Below are 19,615 nucleotides of genomic sequence, written 5' to 3' on the forward strand. Positions count from 1 at the left end.
GAAATCTCGGTGCTGGGCGTGTGTGTTCCTGTTGGGGGAATCTTTGCTTCTAACCTGTCAGTAGACAGGGATGGGAAATGTGTGCTCACACGTGTACACGCACGTAAATATGCATATGCACACACATGCACGCACATGTAGAAGCCTTGTACACATGTGCACACGTATCATAAATGCAACATTTCCTGTAATTGCAGCATTTCGGCCCTTCTGTCCCCTCCAGCGCCCCCGGCCCTCGGAGATGCCAGCTCCCAAGCCGTGTGTCACCTGCTCCCGGGAGCCCGGGCTGCACAGCCCTCCCTGCTCCACGTACAACGTCCTCATGTGGGTGCTGCCCGGCGTCCCTCCCTCCCCTCGGGCCTGTGTTTTTATATATATAAATTTATTTTTTTTTTGGTGTTCAATTTGCCAACACACAGAATAACACCCAGTGCTCACCCCGTCAAGTGCCCCCCTCAGTGCCCGTCACCCAGTCACCCCCACCCTCCGCCCTCCTCCCCTTCCATCACCCCTAGTTTGTTTCCCAGAGTTAGGAGTCTTCCATGTTCTGTCTCCCTTTCTGATATTTCCACTCATTTTTCTCTTTGGGCCTGTTGTGAGCCCTTCACCAGCTCGAGCTTGTGGGGAAACAAAGTCTCTCTCTCCCTCTCTGCCTGGCTGCTGCCCTTCCTGTATTCCTTCTTGTAAAAAACCAAGGCAGATGCGTGTATGTTGTCTACGTTTCTCCTTGCTTCTTATGCAATATCTGTGTCATAATATATGTCGCCACAGACGCTGACATTTTTTTTTTTTTATTATGTTCAACAGTATGTAGCATATGCTGTCTTCACCGTTCGTGAGCGTGTCATGCGGTGGCACGAATCGCATTCACTGTGTCGTGCAGCCATCTGCGTATACTCTTCTGCACACTCTGGTTTTCATTCAACAGTATTTCCTGGAAATCACTCTGTTGAGTCACGGGGAGCCTCCTCATTCTTGGTGTTGGTCTGGTTTTGCTGTGTAGTGCGGCTGCCTCCTCTGGACTCCCCGGCTCCTTCAGCACCCCCCACCCCGCCGTGGTGCCGGGACCCCGAAGTAGTTGGCGCCGTCCTGCACGTGCACACTGCCGCTGGCTCCGGTGACCCTGTGTGCTAGTGTTCGGTGTTGTACCCTCTGGGTGAACTTGGAGACGTGCGATCCTGTGTACAGTGTTGCTCCGTGTTCCCAGATTTCCCCATCCGGGGGCTCCTGCCGTCTTCCTTTCTGGCCACCAGCACACGCCTGTGCCTTCTCAGCACAGCCCACCCCCTCCACCCCCCTCTTCCCTTCTTCCCTGTTTCTTCCTCCCTCCCTTCCTCCCTCCTCCCTTCCTTTCTCCCCCTTCCTTCTTCCCTCCCTCTCTCCCTTCCCCCTTCCCTCTTCCCTCCCTGTCTCTCCCCCTTCCTCCTCCCTCCTCCCTCCCTTCCATCCTTTCTCCCTCCCTCCCTCCCTTCCTCCTTCCCCCCCCTTCCTCCTTCCTCCCTCCCTCTCTCCCCCTCCTCCCTCCCTATCCCCTTTCCTCCTTCCTTCCCCACCCTCCCTCCTCCCTTCCTTCTTTCTCTAATATACAGTGTTTTATTAGTTTCAGGTGTGAATATAGTGATTCCACACCTCCAGGTGTCACCCGGTGGCTCCTCATGTTAAGCAAGTGAATTTCTGCCAGGGTGGTCGGAGAGCCACAGTAGTTCAGTGTGGTTTTTTTTTTTTTTTGCATTTCTCTTCCTTTGAGGGAAGTGAAACATCTTTTCATAGGTTTGGAGACGTTTTCCTATCACTTCCCATGTTTTCTGCTTGTTTTTCTTTACTTTTTTTTTTTAAAGATTTTATTTATTTATTCATAGAGATGCAGAGAGAGAGAGAGAGAGAGAGAGAGAGAGAGGCAGAGACACAGGCAGAGGGAGAAGCAGGCTCCATGCAGGGAGCCCAGTGTGGGACTCGATCCCGGGACCCCAGGATCACGCCTTGGGCTGAAGGCGGCGCTAAACCGCTGGGCCACCGGGGCTGCCCTCTGCTTGTTTTTCTTCAGGATTTTGGGGGGGTCTTTTTGCCTCTCAATTTAAAAACATTTTTTATATGTTACGGATATTCTTTCGTTTTTCTGTGATACATGCTGCAAATATTTTCCTTCATTTGTTATTTGTCATAAGCATTTTCTCAAAAGGCGCCTGGGTGGCTCTGTCCATGAGGCATCTGCCTTCGGCTCAGGTCATGATCTCAGGGTCCTGGGATCAAGTCCCGGGGTCCCTGCTCCACGGGGAGTCTGCTCTCCCTCTGCCCCTCCCCCTGCCCGTAGTTGCTCTTTGTCAAATAAATAAATAAATAAATAAATAAATAAATAAATAAATAAATAAAATCTTTTAAAAAATAAACATTTATTCAAGGTATTTTTGTCATGTCAAAGTTTTTTTTTTTTTTTTTATAAAATCACATTTGCCTTTTGTTTTCTTGCATCTGGATTTTTTTAGTCATACTTAGAAAGCCTTTCCTACACTCAGATGAACAAGAGAATCACTCATATTTTATCCTAGTACTTGTATAGTTTAGTTTTCTATTAATTTAATTTTTTAGATAAAATTTCAATATGTTGATTTTTTTTAACAGGATATTTAGTTCTCTATTTCACTAATTTCTGTTCTTATTTCTTTTCTTTTGATTTTTGGGATTCATTTTGATGGTTTTCTTCCTAAGTTATATTGGATGTCTGCTCACTGATAGTGAGATTTCTTTTCATATAAATAAGCATTTAAAATTAAAAATTTTGTTTTAGGAGTGCCTGGCTGGCTCAGTCAGTAGAGCATCCAGCTCTTGATCTAGGGTCATGATAGAGATCATGAGTTTGAGCCCTATGTTGGGCAGAGAGATCACTTAAATAAAACTTAAAAAATTTTTCCTTTTAAGTATGGCTTATTGCAGTGAACCAATTTCGATATATAGTACTTTTTATTATCCATATAAACGTTATCTGTTTGCACTATGATTCTTTAAAAGGATTTATTTATTTATTTGAGGGGGGGGAAGGGCAGAGGGAGAGGAGAGAAAGAATCCTCAAGCAGACTCCCTGCTGAGCACCGAGTGTGACATGGGGGTCAATCCCAGGACCCTGAGATCATGACCTGAGCCAAAATCAAGAGCTGGATGCCTAAAGGACTGAGCCACCCGGGCATCTCTGATTTCTTTTTTTAACTTATAAGTTATTTAGAAGTGTTTCTTAATTCCAAACACATGGAGTTTAAATGTGTGTGTGTATATATATATATATATATATATATATATATATATATATATATGTATGTATTATGCTAAAAATATACATCTAGGGACGCCCGGGTGGCTCAGCGGCTTGGTGCCTGCCGTGGCCCGTGGCGTGATCCTGGGGTCCTAGGATCAAGTCCCGCGTCGGGCTCCCTGCGTTGGAGCCTGCTTCTCCCTCTGCCTGTGTCTCTGCCTCTATCTCTCTCTCCAAGTCTCTCATGAATAAATAAATAAAATCTTTAAAAAAAAAATACATCTGTATAATGTACAGTATTTTAAAATATTTTAATTTCTTGGTTCACTGCCTTGTCAACAAGGTGGTCTGTATGTTCATGGCTTCGATGTGTGTGGAGGGCGGCTCACATGCGGTCCAGCCACATGCATGTTCTGTTTCGAAGCAGAACACATCCTGCTGGCTTGGAGTACAAGTTTTATGGATGTCCATTAGCGGAAGCTTAGTGATCTTGTTGAAATCTTTTCTGTGCTTATAGGTATTTTTAACTGATTTATCAACCACCGTGATAGCTATGTTTAACTCTGCCACTGCAATTGTGGATTTATTTATTTTCACGTATTTCTGTTCATTTCTGCTTCGTATAAAATGTTGAGACCATTTTTGGGTGTGTGCACGTCCGGAGTAGTACTGTCCTAATACACTGAACCCTCTTATCTTTATGCGGAGTGGTGTATAGAGAGTTCTGATTATGCTTTTTTTTTTGCCTTAAAATAAATTTTAAGTCTGATGTGTTTGCCCAATGTATATTTCTTTCAGGCTCACTGTATCTGTATGTTTTAGATGCATCTTTCAAAATGGCATTTGATGAATTTTGTTTTTCCTCTCTGACAATCTTTGTCTTTTAAAGACAAGAACATTTTGTTTACTCTCTTTTGTTTTAATTACATATATATTTGGACTTCTAACTATAGTCTTATTTTGGGCTTTTTGCGTGGCTCCACTTTCTCACATCTATTTAGTTTTTTCCCACATTTGAAAATTTTTGTCTTCATTAAATTTTCTTCTTCACTACGTAATTTTAGTTTCTCTTATTTTCGTATTTGTCTTATATGTATTCTTGATTATCTATGACTAAAGTTAGTATGTTTAGCCACTTTCTAAACAATTCAAGACTCTTAGGATACCTTGTCTTTGATTATCCTCTCCTGATTCAAATGTATTTTTAATGCCATGCAGCCTTACTTACTATTTCATACTGTCATTGCCCTTTCAGATTTATTCACATCCTACTGCTTCGCTCTTCATGTCTTCATGTACCTGAGATATCGCTGCCTCTAAAATGCATCATGGTGAGAGTGTTTGTAGAAAACAAATTTTAACTGAAAACTTATTTTCCTTTTATTTTAGGCTTCATTTTGAATGTTCAGGAGATATTAAATCATTCTGAAGCTGTTTTACCCAAGATTGCTTTCAAAAGTGAAAATCAATTTTAATGGGAAAAATTGGCATGTGACTTACACTTATTTAGAGGAAGCTATGTTTATTTACAAGCTCAGGAAGAAGGATATATCTTTGTCTTGTTAAACACGTATACAGAACTGTAGCAATGAGCAGAGATCTCATAGGAATAGTTGAAGTATTTATTTAGTAAAACGTTGATGTGTAAAAATGAGAAAACGTTTCAGTCATATTCTGGAAATCTAATGGGTTGACTAACTTATTGCATCTTTGCCAGTGGGATTTTTTAAATTTTGTTTTGTTTTGCGGATTAATTTTTCACTGACTCATTTCTTTCTCTGTGGTTATTCAGCATTGGTTTGCTAATCTACCAAAATCTGCCTGTGTCTATGACCTCTAGAAATTATCTCAAATTTTTAGCAGCATGTTTTAAAATTTCCACTTTTTTTCTTGATACAGCTTGGAAATCTTCATGAGTTTCATATTTGGCATGGCACCTTGTATCTTTGTGTTGTACCGTAAAAACGTACCTGGAAATTACCAAAGTATCCTACTTTAAAGTTGAGCAGAGTGGCTGAAAACTCCATGACGGAGCAACCCCCACATCTAGCCAAAGGCAAATGAAACATGTTTTGAAATAACTTTAAAATTATCTTTCACTTTATTCTTAAAAATATTTTAAAAAGAAATTTCTTAAAGGTCATGATATAAAGTAATTTTTTTGGAGTCTGATAAGGACTCTGTATGGCTGTCTTTGGTTTCCAATCTGCAAAGAGGCCATCTCTCAATCTAAATAATTATAATTTTAAGGAATATTTTAAACTTTGATTACTTCTAAGGTGTCTGTCTTCAGTGTTTTACAGTTTCACCATTATATACCAAGGTGTAGATTTCTCTGTGTTTAGAGAAATGGGCTCTTTTTTTTTTTCCACATCAAGATTTTTTTTGTGTGTGTGTGTGTTTTAAAGATTTTATTTATTTGAGAAAGAGAGAGAGAGGGAATGAGCAAGGGGGAGCAGAAGAGGGAGAGGGAGAAGCAGACTCCTCACTGAGCAGGGAGCCTGACATGGGGCTCAGTCCCAGGGTCCTGGGATCACGACCTGGACCGAAGGCGGAGGCCTAACCGACTGAACCACCCAGGTGCCCCTATCCACATTGTTTATTTGAGGTATAATTTACATAGTATGGAATTCATTCTTTTTAGATACAGTTTTAGAGATTCACACTTTTTAGAGATACAGTTTTATGAGTTTTGACAAACAGGTAGATATTAACGATCAGCATAATCATGATAGAGAATATTTTCAGCATCCCCCACCTTCCCCTCTGCCTCTTCTTCTCCCTTCACCTTAAGCCCCAAACACCGTTGTTTATTGTAAAGGCAGTTTTTCTTCCTCAGGATGTCATATAAATGGAATCACAATATGTAGCTTTTCCAGTTTGTGTTTTTCTTTCTTTTTTTTTTTTCACAAACATCCATATTGTTTGTGAAATGCATAAGATGCATCCATATTGTTGCTGAGTCATATTTAGTGAATGTACCAGTGTGTTTGGCCGTTTGCAGATTGATGGAAATTTGGAGATTTACAGTTTCAGAGATTATGAATAAACTTGCTGTAAACTTTCTCATGCAGGCCTTTATGTGGATATCCATCCTCACTTTTCATAGGTAAATATGAGTGGGCTGTCCTAAACCAGGGGAAGTGTATGTTTGACTTTGTAAAAACCTATCAAGATTTTTCCTGAGTTCCTGCTGCTTTGTATCCTTTAAGCAGCATGTAAGAGCACCTGTTGCTGTTGTAATGGCCAGTACTGGGTGTCAGTGTTTACAATTTTACTCTTTCTGGTAGGTTTGCAGTGGTATCTTGGTTTTTTTTTTTTTTTGCATTTCCTGATGAGTAGTAATGTTGAATATTTTTCTTATGTTTATTTGCCAGCTGTATGTCTTCTTATTGGTAGTGTCTGCTCAAATATTTTGCCCATTAAAATTTTTGTGCCATTGACTTCTGAGGGTTTGTTATATAATCTGGATACCAGTTATTTATCAGATATTTGTTTTCCAAATATTTTCTTCCAGAGTGTGGCTTAAATGTTCTCTTAAGACTGTTTTTCAAAAAAGCAGGGATACTTAATCGATAAAGTAAAATTTGCCAGTTTTCTTTTACGGTTTGTGCTCATGTCCTGGCTAAGAATTCTGTACCTTCCCCAAAGTTGTAAAAATTTCCTAAAAATTGTATAGTTTTAGGTTTTACATTTTGGCTTCTGATCCATCCCCCTTCCAATACATTTTGAGCTATTTTTTTTAATACTGTGCAGGATTTGGGTACAGTTTCCCTCCCCCCCAGGTATGTACATTCTTTCAGCCTTGTTTGTTAAAAGACCATTATTTTCCCCATTGATTATCTCTGCTCCCTCATAAGTCAGCCACATATGGTGGTTCTATTTCTGGACTCTATTCTGTTTCATTGCTCTCTCTGCCTTCCCTTTTGCCAGAACTGCAGTATTTTGGCTACTGCAGCTTTAGAGGAAGCCTAGAGATCAGGTAGGATGGGTTCTTCAGCATTGGTCTTCTTTTTAAAAATTGTTTTCTTATTCTGATTCCTTTGTCTTTCTATATAAATTTCAGGATCAGCTTGTCAATTTCTATGATAAAGACTTGTGGGATTTTGATTGGAATTGTGTTGAATCTATATAGCTCAATATGGGGGTGATTGGCATATTTTATTTTATTTTAATTGAATCAAAATTCATATACACCATTTTAAAGTGTAAAATTCAGTGGCTTTTAATATGTTCACTACTTGTGCAACTATCACCACTGTCTAATTCCAGAACACTTTTATCACCCTTAAAGGAAGCCACATATCCATTAGCTGTGTCTTTTTATTTCTCCCTCTGCCCATTCCCTGGCAACCAGTAATCTGCTTTCTTTCCTGTGGATTTGCCTATTCTGGACGTTTCACATAAATTGAATCATACGTTACTTTTTGCGTGTCTGGCTTCTTCCACTTAGCATAACATTCTAAAGGCCCATCTATGCCGTACCACATGAGTATTTGACTGCTTTTTGTGGCTAAATAATATTCCATTGTGTGGATATGCCACATTTTGTTTATCCATTCATCAAGTGACGGGCACTTAGGTTGTTTCCCCTTCTTGGCTGTTATGAATATTCATATATAACTTTTTTGTGTGTGTGAATATGTTTTTAAATTTATGTTGGGTTTATACCTAGGAGTGAAATTATGGGATCACATGGTGATTCTGTGTTTAACTTTTTGAGGAAATGCCAAACTATTTTCCAAAGTGGCTACACCATTTTACATTCCCACCAGCAATGTTTAGGTGCTGAAATGTCTATCACTTGCTGTTTTCTGATTTTTTTGGTTAGAGCCATTCTAGTGGGTGGGAAGTGGTATCTCATTGTAGTGTCGATTGGCATGTCTCTAATGACTGATGATGTGAAACACCTGTTCTTGTATTGGCCACTTGTGTATCTTCTTTGGGGAAATATCTATTCAAATTTTTTGTCTGCTTTTTAATTGGGATTATTTTTATTGTTGAATAGGAAGGAATCTTCATGTATACTGGATACCAGACCGTTAGATATATAATTTATATAAATTTTCTCCCATTCTTTGTATTGTCTTTTCACTTTCTTGGCAGTATGCTTTGATACACAGAAGTTTTCAGTTTTTATGAACTTCAATTTATCTGTGTTTTCCTTGGTTATTTGTCTTTAAGAGCTGTTGTGAAATCCAATGTTATGAAGCTTTCCCCTATGTTTTCTTCTAAGAGCTTTACAATTTTAGCTCTTACATTTAGGTCTCTGATCCATTTTGATTCCGGTGTGAATCCCGGGTCCAAATTCATTCACTTGCATGTGGATATCTACCAGTCTCAGGACCAGTTGCTGAAAAAAAATCAGTTCTTTACTCGTTGCATGGTCTTAGCATCCCAGTCAAGAGTCATTTGACCATAGATGTATGGGTTTATTTCTGAACTCTCAAATCTAATCCATCATCTATATATACCCTTTTGCTAGTACCACACGGTCTTGAGTCCTATAGATTTATAGTAGGTTTTGAAATTGGCAAGTGTGAGTCCTTCAACTTTGTTCTTTTTTTTCAAGACTGTTGGCAAATTTTTTTTTTTTTTTTTTTTTGCAAATCCATATGAATTTTAGGATCAGCTTGCCCATTTCTATAAAAGAAGGCAGATAGAAATTTGGCAATGATTGCATTGTTAAAAATATGAAGTCTTTCAGTCCAAGAACACAGGATATCTTTACATTTATTTAGGTCTTCCATAATTTCTTTCAGTGCTTTGTAGTTTTCACAGTACGTCTTGCATTTTTGTTAAACTTACTCTGAAACATTTTATTATTTCCCATGCTATTGTTAATGTAATTGTTTTCTTAATTTCATTTTGATTTTTTTGCTAATGTATATAAATAAAACTGATATTTGTATATTGATCTTGTATCTTGCAACATTACTGAATTTATTAGCTCTTTTCTTTAAAAAAAGAAAAACTTCATTTCTTTTACTTCTTTTATTGCATTTACTTAGTATTTCCAGTGTGATGTTGGTTAGAGGTGGTAAGAATGGACATCCTCACCTTATTTCTGATCCTGGGGGGAAAGCACTCAGTTTCTCACCATGAAGTTTGCTGATAGCTATAGATATTTCATAGGTGTCTTCAGTCAGGTTAAGGAATTTGCGGAGAATTTTTATCATGAATGCTTTTGAATTTTGTCAGATGCATTTCTACATCTATTGAAACAATGTTTTTTTCATTTTTAATCTATAAAAATGGTTAAATTACATTGGTTAAATTTTGAATGTTGAACTAACATTGCTGGGTTAAGTCCTGCTTAGTTACGCTGTATTATAGAAAGGGGATTTTGTTCAGGACTTTTGCATGTATATTCATGAGGGATTTTGGTCTGTAGTTTTCTTTCCTTGAAATGCTTTATGTGGTTTTGCTGTTAAGGTAGTTTTGACCTCATAAAATGAGTGAAGGAGTTTTCCCTTCCTTTTTTATTTTCAGGGGGTGTTTGTGTGAAATTGCTATTCTTTCTTAATTGTTTATTAGAATTTTTCATTAAAGCCATTTGAGCATAGTTTGTTGGGGAGTTTTAAACCGTGAATTCAGTTTCTGTAATTGAAGACTCATTTCCTTATATAGATCCAAGTTACTGTTTGATATCATAATCCTTCTACTGGAAGAGCTCTTTTTAGCATTTCATGTTATTTATCTTGTCAGATATTATTTCTGCCACATTTTAGTCTTCTTCAAAAACCCCAGTTTACATCGTGTCAGACTTTCTTACCCTACACTTCCTGTTACCTCTTTTCCATATTCACCATCCTTCTATGGCTTTTGTTGTAATTCACAGCACTTGTCCAGAATGCTGCACAAAGACAAGGAGATATAAACAATGAAAGAGAAGATAGGAGACATGAACAGAGATTGCCAAGACATAACAGAATTCATTGGTGTTCCAGAAAGAAAGGAGAGAGGAACGGGGTTGAAGTAGTATTTGAAGAGATAATGACTAGCAGTTTTCCAGAACTGATGAAAGCCACTACTGTACAGTTTCAGAAACCCTTTATAGATACCAATTAGGTAAAATGGAGAGAGATCCGTCCGTGTCTAAATATGGCAGGCTCTAGAATACTAAAATAAAAGACATTGTTGAAAGAAGAGGTGGTAAGGCCGTCAGACGACTTTTAACTGTACCAACAGAGACAGGACGACCTTGTCCCGTCTTCGTGTGGTGGGAGAAAAATCATCCAGCGTCCTGAATCTTTTAGGAGCAAGGTTAAAATAAACGCATTTGCATATAAACAAAAGCTGGGATAACTTGATACCTATAGGCCCTCATTAAAAGCATTTCTAAAGGTTCTATTTTAGAAGGAAAGAAAGTCTCATATAAAAGGTTTGAGATTTAAGAAGAAATTAAAAACCGAGAAAGTTGTATGCATGTGCATATTAGATGTTTAAAGCCATGAAGCAGATGTCTTCCAGGGTTAACAAAGAGTGGTAGGACTAAAATACATGGTGTCAGAGGGGAGGGAGTAGAACTAGCGGGTTTTAAGGTCCTTGGGTTGCTTGGGTGGATGTGAGGATGTCAGACTTTGATAAGTTTAGGGACTCACGATTATATTTCCAGAGTAAAAAGTAAAAAGAAAAAAAAAACATGTATAAATCAGTGGAGGGAGAAATCTAAAAGAGGACTCAAAAGGAGATTTAAAAGGAAAACAAGGAAACACAACATAAAATGGTACATAAATCCAGATATATCAGAAGTTTCCATGAATATTGATCTAGACCCTTAAAAAAGTTCCACTGAAGGAATTTCCACTCCGAACTACGTTGTCTCTTCGCATTCTATGTCGCTGTGTTGCCCTGTTGAAATTTTTGAGCTCTATCTGGATTTTCTAGACTTAATGAGATACTGTTCATTGGTCCTCTGCTTTCATTCCTTTTAGAACTTCAGGACTCTTATTATTATCTTTGCACTGTCTTTCTTTTTCCTTTCACTCTGTATTCTGGAAAGTTCCCTGGCTTCATTTTCTAACTTTGCTCTTAAGCTGTGTTCATCTACCTTTTAGGTGATTTAAGGTTTTTGACAGTATTTTTCTCTCAAGGTGTCTGCTTGTTTCTCCGTTAAGTGTGGACTATTGTGTCCATTACCTTGGACCTATAAACTAATGCCTATTGTTTGCTTTAGGATTTCTCAGATGACCATTCTGATACTATTTGATGTCTCTCTTTCATCCCATCAGTTTTCTTCCAATATTGTTTCTTTGTTGGTGGGTAAGGTTTGTGTTTTGAGAATGCCTGTCTCTGGTGACTACGGTGGGAAGCTGGGGGGTATGCAGCCAGGTGTGCTTTGCTGTGATGGCTCGTCCCGTGGGGATGTGAGCCTTTCGTGTTGTGAGGGATGCAGTGACTGCCCGCGGAGCCACACTGTCCCTCTTCTCTGTCAGCACCCCTGGAGCAGACTCTACTGCCCACTGGGGACATTACTCCTGAGAGCACCTCCAGGCTCCTGCTTGCAGATCAGATCTGGGTTCTCTCTGACCTCTCCATGGAACTCCGCGGAGCTCCTGACTTTGCCGACAGAAGCTTGCCTTTGTACTCCGGCTTGCTTTGTAATTCTCTTTCCATAGATGTCACCCGTCCATGCTCTCTCTGTATTGTTTTCTGTTGCTGTGTAACAACACATTAACCCACAGCTGAGTGGCTTAAAACAACAAATATGTGTTATCCCTTAGTTTTTGTGGGTCAGGAACTTCGGAGTGGCCCAGCTGGACGTAGCCCTGTGGATCCATCTCCACGCCGTCATCCTACACCAGACTGTCACACACCTTCAAAGCATTAGCATCAACCTAGGCTCTTCCGTGTCTTAGTTTTTGAGCACCGTGTCCCATCCGGAGCATCGTCTTTTCTTTTGCTATAGGCTTTTGTCTAGTTAATTTTTTTTTTAAACCAGTGTGTGTCCAGTTGCTTTAGTGCTTGCTTGCTTTTTGTCGAGTTTGACACATATTTCCAAGTTTCCCAGTTAAGTCACTCTTGGGCAGACTGAGCTGCAACAGCGTCTAAATCCGCCCTCCCCTAACCAACTGCTTAGCCGACAACACGGTACAGATAGCAGGAGTGTTTCTGTTACCGAAGCGGATTTTGAGGAGCTGAGGTTTGGCAGTTCCTGCCAATGAGTGAAATCACATTTCCCTATTTCTGGTTGAAGTGACAAAGTAGGTGATAGTTTATTTGTTTGACATTCATTCAGCTCAGTGATCACAGACCAGGCGCTGTGGGAGGCGCTGGGCCCCGGGACTCTGACGCGGCTCCTTTGGTGCCGAAGCGCAGGGACAGGGGACGGGACCCGCACTGCCGCGCCCCTGCCGCTGGAGCTGCCCTGTGGGGGAGCCGTCCAAGAGCCTGTCCTTATCTTGTCATGCTGGCTCTTCCTTCCTTCCTTCCTTCCCCTGTGCTCTCTGCGTAGACCACTCAGAGGATAGCTGGGTAGAAGGGGTGAGGTTCCCTGCGGAACATCCCGGCGGCGAATGAAGCGGCAGGTGTGCTCCTGCTCAGCCCCGTGGGGACGGCCCCCCGCCCGCCCGCCCAGCATCCCGCCTTGGCTCTGCTGGACCTCGGGCGTGTGGTCGGCTTCACGTCTGCCCTGCACGCCCCGGACACGCTGTCCAACCCGGCTGCCTGCCTCTTCCCCCCGCGGCTCCCCGTAGGCCGGCCGTCCTTTCCTGCCCTGCTGCTGCGCCCCGGGAGGCCTTGGTCTGGTCACCGGTTCGCCTCGGTTGGGTCCTGCCTTACTCGGGATTTGCTCGCGATGGCAGGCTGGCCCCGGTCTGCGTGCAGCCACCAACTAGTTTAGCTTCAAATTACGTAACGGTTTTCATTATTGCAGTAACCGCGGAAAAATAGCTTTATTACTGGGGATGTGAAACTCTCGCTGGGGAGCTTCCTCCCCCCTTCATCATACTGCAGTAGTGGCTTCTGTTGGGCAGACTCACGACTGCATGAGCAGCAGCAAGGCCAGGTGCCGTCCACCCGTTACCTGCTGTGTGTCTCCGCGGGCTCTTCTGACCTTGCTCTGTTTTAGTTCATTTTGCTGCCGTCATGAAGCCCCCCTCAGACACCCAGCTCTGGGGAGGGGGCGGGGGCGCTCGTAGAGCATCCGGTGGACGTGGGTGCGCCCCGGCAGGTGAAGAGCCCTGGAGAGTCCCCTGGGAGGGCGCGGGCACACGGGGGGCCATGGGGCCGGCCACCTTAAAGGTGTTTTCGTGCTTTTAATTTAAACAAAATTACAGAATGCAGAAGTAAGCTTTAACGTGCTCGTTTGTGTTTGCCACATTCTGGCGAAGGAGAGGGGGGTGTCATAGTTCGGGGTTTGCTAAGTGATAATTACTAGTGTGGAGGCAGATGTGAGCTTGCCGGGGGCTGGAGGGGGCCGCACAGAGACGCTGTGCTCCGGGAGGGAGGAGGGGTGCGCTTTGCGCCCCAGAGGCTTGGCGCTGCCTGGGTTGGATGGGGGGGCCCGAGGGGGGGCTGGGCGGCGGGTGCACCCCCTGCTCGCCGGGACACAGCCTGCCCGCCCGCGCATCGTGTCCCCCCAGGGGCGTGCGCCCTGCACAGGGAGCCGCCAGGAGAGCGCGGCCCGGGAGCTGCGGGGGCCCAGGACCAGCGCTGACCTTCCAGGGCTTCCGGGCAGGCGGGACTTGGGGGGGGGGACTAGGCCTTCCTCCTGCCTCGCGCCCGCCTTGACGGGGGCAACCTTGAGGCCCTTCCGGGGGAGACGTGCTCTGGAGGGCGGCAGCCTCCCCCGCCCGGGGTGTGGGCTCGAGCCCCCCGCCTGGTGCGGAGCGGGTGAGCCTGCCTCAAGGGGGGTCTGAATGGGGCCCCTGCACCGACGCCATGTGACGGCGACAGCTTGCTGAGTCCCGAGAGCCGTGGCCCTGGGGGCTCTGGGGGTGACCGGGCACCCCGGGAAGACGCCTCGCCTGCGGCCTGGCCCGCTGTCCCCTCAGGAGCGCTCCGAGGGAAGCTGCGGGCCTCTCCTGGGCCTCCCGGGCCTCCCGGGGCCTAGCTCGGTGGAGGGGAGCAGCCCCACGGGTACGCGGGGCTCCGGGGCCAGCTCTCCCCGCCCTCCCGCCCCCCTCCGTGGGCGCCTTCCCCCGCGGGCCGGGCAGCGGGACAGCGGCCGGGTCTGGGCCGCCCGGACTGAGGCTGGCGGCGAAGGCCGAGAACACGCGGGCAGAGCGGCTCAGGCGCCCTGAAGGTTGCCGGTTGGCCGGGCCAGGCCCCTCAGTCTGGTCTCCTGGGTGACCTTGACCCGTGCTCCTGCCAGCGCCTGGAGTGCGCTTCGCAGAGGGGCGGCCTTGGCACCTCCTGCAGGGGCTGCAGTGAGGCTTCAGGGAGCAGCTAGAGCTGCCTCTTGTCGTCTTCTAGGATATTCCTTTTTAAAGATAAATTAAGAGAAACACTGTACGAATTTTATGTGATTTAGTGAGTTGATGAGCATTAGAGATTTAGACAAACTTCCAGATGCCACTGAAAGTGTGCGTGCTTGGCATCTTGTTGCAAATGAGACAGGAGCACATGTGGAGATGCCTGTGTGTCCCTGCGTGCACCTGCACACAGGCTTGCACACACATGCACTTCTCACACGCCCCCCCCGCCCCCCCCAGCCCTGACCCAGAACGGCCCTAGCCCTGGAGATCTCCCTGCCCCTGGGGCGGCCCGTGCCTCTTGTAGCTATCTTGCCATCTTCCAGCCTAAGTCTGACGCCAGTTTATTTTTGCTGGGGTCTGGGATGGCGCTCGGCACTCAGTCCTGCTTGGAACGGAGCTGTTGTCGACTTGGAGGTGACGGCGCTTCAGGGGTGGGGGAAAGCGGGGTGCCTGTCCGGGTGGAGCAGTATGAGCTGGTGCCCATGTGGGCCAGGTGTGTGCGTGCTGTGCTGACCGCTCCAGGGGGCTGGGGGGCCAGGCCGGGGCTCAGAAGGCCTTTCCAGAGGCGTCAGTGCATCCTCAGGCCAACGCAGGCTTCTGGCTGCTTGAAAGGAGGTAGTGATGCGATCAGAATTTTTTGTTGCAGAAAAATTAGTTTCTGCAATGAAGAAGTTGGTGGAAACAACTAAAAAGAGGAGGACAGGGCAGCCCGGGTGGCTCAGCGGTTTAGCACCACCTCCCACCCAGGGCCTGATCCTGGAGACCCGGAATCGAGTCCCACATCGGGCTCCCTGCGTGGATCCTGCTTCTCCCTCTGCCTGTGTCTCTGCCTCTCTCTCTCTCTGTCTCTCTGTGTCTCTCATGAATAAATAAATAAAATCTTTGAAAAAAATAAAAAAATAAAAAGAGGAGGACAAGACAAATAGGACGATGCTGAGGTGATGCCAAGCAAGCAACTGCACTGAAGAGCTGTGGCCACACTGTCCCAGCCAGAGGACAGACTGGGGCTGTCACCCTGCAGCCTCTGACGATGCACTGGGCTCATGGAAAGTTTTCTTTTTTTTTTTCTTTTTTTTTTTTTCATGGAAAGTTTTCTGATGCCACTCCTTGGTGGTCTGCTGTCCCAGAGCCGTCGGGGCTCCTGCCTCCAGGCTGCTCCCTGGTGGGCTGGGGGTGCTCCTTGCTGCCAACTGAGGCACAGCTTCAGCCTTGCATCGTGGGGACTTCATGGGGACCACTGACCTTCTCCAAAGTAACCAGGAATGACCCCAACAGAGTCAGAGAAAAAGTAGAAGAAGTAAATAATTCATTCCGAATAAGGGCCCGCCATTCTGTTCCTTCACGTCACCGGCAGGGAGGAAACTCCCATTATGTCCAGTCTAATAAAAGTGCTGAAGAATGCCGTGTCCGCGCTTGGGGGAGACTCTGCCCAGGAGTAGCTAAGAGCAGCGATGAGCGGTGTTGGGTGCAGGTTATTACGCCTTTCACACCTGGGAACGCCCCGGCGCCGTTCCCCGGATCTACCCCCACCTCCTTGTGCGGCATCGCCTGTGGCCTCGCAGCCGGGCTGGAGGGGACCACACGGCGAGAGCCACTGAATCGCTGTGCGGCCAGACCCGGAGCCACCGACATGCTTGAGCTGGCCTTGTGCTCACCACGGTGCAACTCTTCTCCTTCTCAGAAACCAGGGACAGGGACCGGATACCCCCTCCCCACACCTCGGACCCGTCTGTTGCAGCCCTGCCCTGCTGTGTGGCTGTGTCTGGCCGTGGGACCTGCATAGAGATAGTCACGGTTGTGTGAGGTCCTGAGGGTGTGGCCTGGTAAGAACAGGGGACACCAGTGCTGTCTCGTCCCCGCGTGTGAGGGCCCAGGGGGGAGGCAGCGTCTGCAGGCCCGGACCAGGGCCCCGCACCGACTGTGGGCACTCTGGCCTCAGGCTTCCAGCCTCCAGAATGGGGAGAAATCAGGACCTGCCCACTGAGCCGCCCGCCCGTGCTGCTTTGTGGTGGCAGCAGGCCGAGCAGGCCGAGGTTTGGCCTGTCTGCATCCAGGCCCAGCAGGTGCCAGCCCGTGTCCCAGTCACATGTTGGCCACTGAACGGGCCGGAGGGGCGGCTGGCTTCTTGTCGACCTGAACGGGGAGTGTTGCCAGGCCTCTGTGCCACTTGGAGGCTTCTTGCCCTTTGGGCCTCCCCCCCCACCCTCCGCTAACCCGTGGATCATTAACAGCTGGTTCTTTGTTGTTTTAAACCCAATGGGAAGGACAACACATAATTCACGAGAACAACTAAAACGCAATGTGTTCGCGTGTCCGGCGCCGCGTCCCTCCCTCCTCCCTCCACGCCCATCATCGCTCCATCCCGCCATCCAGACACACGCGCGCACGCACTCACCTAACGCTCCCTTTGGATCCTGGCAGCGGCTCCGAGGGGGCCGCTTCCCCTTTCTTTATTGAGGTGTGACTCACGCTGCCTGAGAGAAGCCATTTAAAAATGTACAGCTCGGGGGTGCCGAGCGCGTTCCCGGGGCTGCATGGCCACAGTGTCCGTGTGGTCATGGCCCCGTCGGAGCGCCCGCCCCGGGCTTGCCTGTCCCGGGCGCTGCGCACGAGCAGAACCGTGCGGCCCGTGGCCCTCGCGTCTGGCGTCTCTCGCTCGGCACGTTCCTGGGTTTTGTGCGTAGCGCGGCCCGCGTCGGAATCCCGCCCTTGTGGTGGGACGCCCCTCTGCTGCAAGGTCGACCGTGTTCCTCTCGTGGGGGGCGCGACGGCTTCTCTCCTCTCTGGCCGTGTGCAGCGTGGACACCACGGCCACGTTCCGTTTGCACGCCAGCTCCCGCTGCGTTGGGGTCCGTCCCGAGGAGTGAACTGCGGGCTCACGTGGTGTTACGCACCGCGGATTGGCTTCTGCAGCTGCACCGCGGCGCCTTCCAGGGGGGTGCTCTTTTATCCACTTTTTTTTTTTTAATTTTTATTTATTTATGATAGTCACAGAGAGAGAGAGAGAGAGAGAGAGAGAGAGAGAGAGGCAGAGACATAGGCTGAGGGAGAAGCAGGCTCCATGCACCGGGAGCCCGATGTGGGATTCGATCCCGGGTCTCCAGGATCGCGCCCTGGGCCAAAGGCAGGCGCCAAACTGCTGCGCCACCCAGGGATCCTTATCCACGTTTTAATAAATGAAGGGCCTGATGCATGGGGAGGTGGAGGGATATGCTCGGGGTGACAGCGGGGTCTGTGTGGGGGGGCCCAGTGAGGGGCGTTCGCCAGGTTTCCTCGCCACCCCAGCCAGGCCCCCGGCGGGCTGGAGCCGTGCAGAGGCGCGGGGACGGGGGCGCAGGGAGGGGTAGGTGTGCTGGGCCTTTTCCGGAGCTGCAGTGTGAGCAGCGGCTTAGCCCGGGGTCTTGGGGTGGCCTCTGGCAGTCTTGCTTTTAGCCTCTGCTGCCCCCCACACTGCCCGACCACGCCAGCCCCTCGCCCGCCTGGACGTGCCAGCTTGCCGCCCGGGCTACTCTCTGACAGTCGCCCCCGTAGCACCGTCTCCGCTTTCCAGGGAGACCCCAGGGCCGTGGGACCCTCTGCGTGGGGCCTGCCCTGGCCCCGGTGGGGGCGGTTCTAGCAGCATCCCCGGCTCCCCGCAGGCCCCCCCCCCCCTCCGCTGTCTCCCCAGCCCCGACTCTTCAAGGCGAGATCTCTGCCACCCGAGGGGCTCACTCGTGGGATATGGTTCCTGACTTGGCTTTGCACTTCCGGTAAATCGCTGCAGACGTTCCAGCCACACCGTGAAAATCATTAGCAGGTTTCTTGTTACTTAGCATCAGACTGTGGGATGCAGTCGTGGTTTCTTAGGGTTGCAAAGCAGATGCATTCGCAGGGAGATTTATTCAAATTCCCAGTATATTATTATCACATTCCTATGTGATAGTTTTCTGGCAGTTCAACTTGATTTAGTAAAATGTATCTGCATGACTTTTCCTCGGGGGGAAGTTGTGGAGATTTAAATTTGTTTAGCGGAAGAAACGTTGAAGACTGCTCGAAAGGCGGTTTGACGACCCCGCGGGAGAAGCTGGTGGTTTCTCCTCCTGCAGCCTGGCTGTCTCTCTGCCGCCCAGCCGACGGCGCAGGGGCCTGTGGAGGCCGGGAGAGGCCGGGAGAGGCCGGTGCCCACGCGTGCTCCTCTCGTGCCGCGCCTGCAGGCCCGCAGCTGCTCCACTGACCCGCCCGAGCTCCCGAGTGAGCACGGCTCCGAAAGAGGCCGCGTGGGCTGTTCCCGAAGCTCAGGGTGGGTGTTCCCAGCAGCCGCGTCCCAGCTTGGGGGATGTGAGCGGGGCCCAGCCGCCTTCCCGCCCTCCTCGCTGTCACCCTCGCCCACCGGGCGCCAGCTGCGGCCTCCCGGGACCACAGGTGCCGCTGGCACCTTCCCCCCCGTGCTCCCACGTTTATTCTGGGATTTGAGGCTGGTGGAAGCGCGTCCCCGCCGCTGAGAGTGATGCAGAGCCCACACCTGGTGGGCTGGTGCGGGGCCGTGGGCTCTGACCGCCCGCCAGGGCACCCGGACGTCCCCGTGAGCAGGGCGGGCGGCCAGGCCCGGGGAGCCTCTGTCTTGACTCGTCCCCACCTCCCCAGGCAGCCGGAGTGTTCCGCCATGTGGCGGTTCGGTAACTTCTAGAAGGCGAGGGGCGCGGGCCCCCCGGGGGGTGCCACTCGGTTCCCCCTCGGCCGCGGCCCCGACCCTGCGGTGTCTTGCGGTTTCTCGGGACTGCGTCTGAAGCTGCTCTAAATGCCGCTAGAACCCCAGCTCTGGCAGTCGTCTTTCCTGTATGTCTTGGCCTGCTGGCCCCGCGCCTCCCTGCCTGCTCCCGCGAGTGTCCGTCGTCTTCTCCGTCTGAGAGCACACGTCAGGCGACCGATGAGGCCTTTTGGGTGCATTTCTGAACATACGTTCTTCCCTCCT

At 48.0% G+C, this 19,615-nt stretch overlaps 1 protein-coding gene across 19 annotated transcripts in view; it reads left to right on the forward strand.

The window, feature by feature from the left end:
- Nucleotides 1-19,615, forward strand: part of PCBP3 (poly(rC) binding protein 3) — a 251,246-nt gene that overhangs the window by 95,288 nt on the left and 136,343 nt on the right. The window contains exon 3 of one of the 19 annotated variants that reach the window (XM_077879443.1): nt 4,500-4,575. The exons of the other annotated variants lie outside the window; for them this stretch is intronic. The gene's annotated coding sequence lies outside the window, so the exon portion shown is untranslated. The remainder of the gene's footprint in view (nt 1-4,499; nt 4,576-19,615) is intronic. 19 annotated transcript variants of the gene reach the window in all.

Source organism: Canis aureus, chromosome 30 (assembly GCF_053574225.1).
Source record: "Canis aureus isolate CA01 chromosome 30, VMU_Caureus_v.1.0, whole genome shotgun sequence".
Classification (NCBI taxonomy): domain Eukaryota; kingdom Metazoa; phylum Chordata; class Mammalia; order Carnivora; family Canidae; genus Canis; species Canis aureus.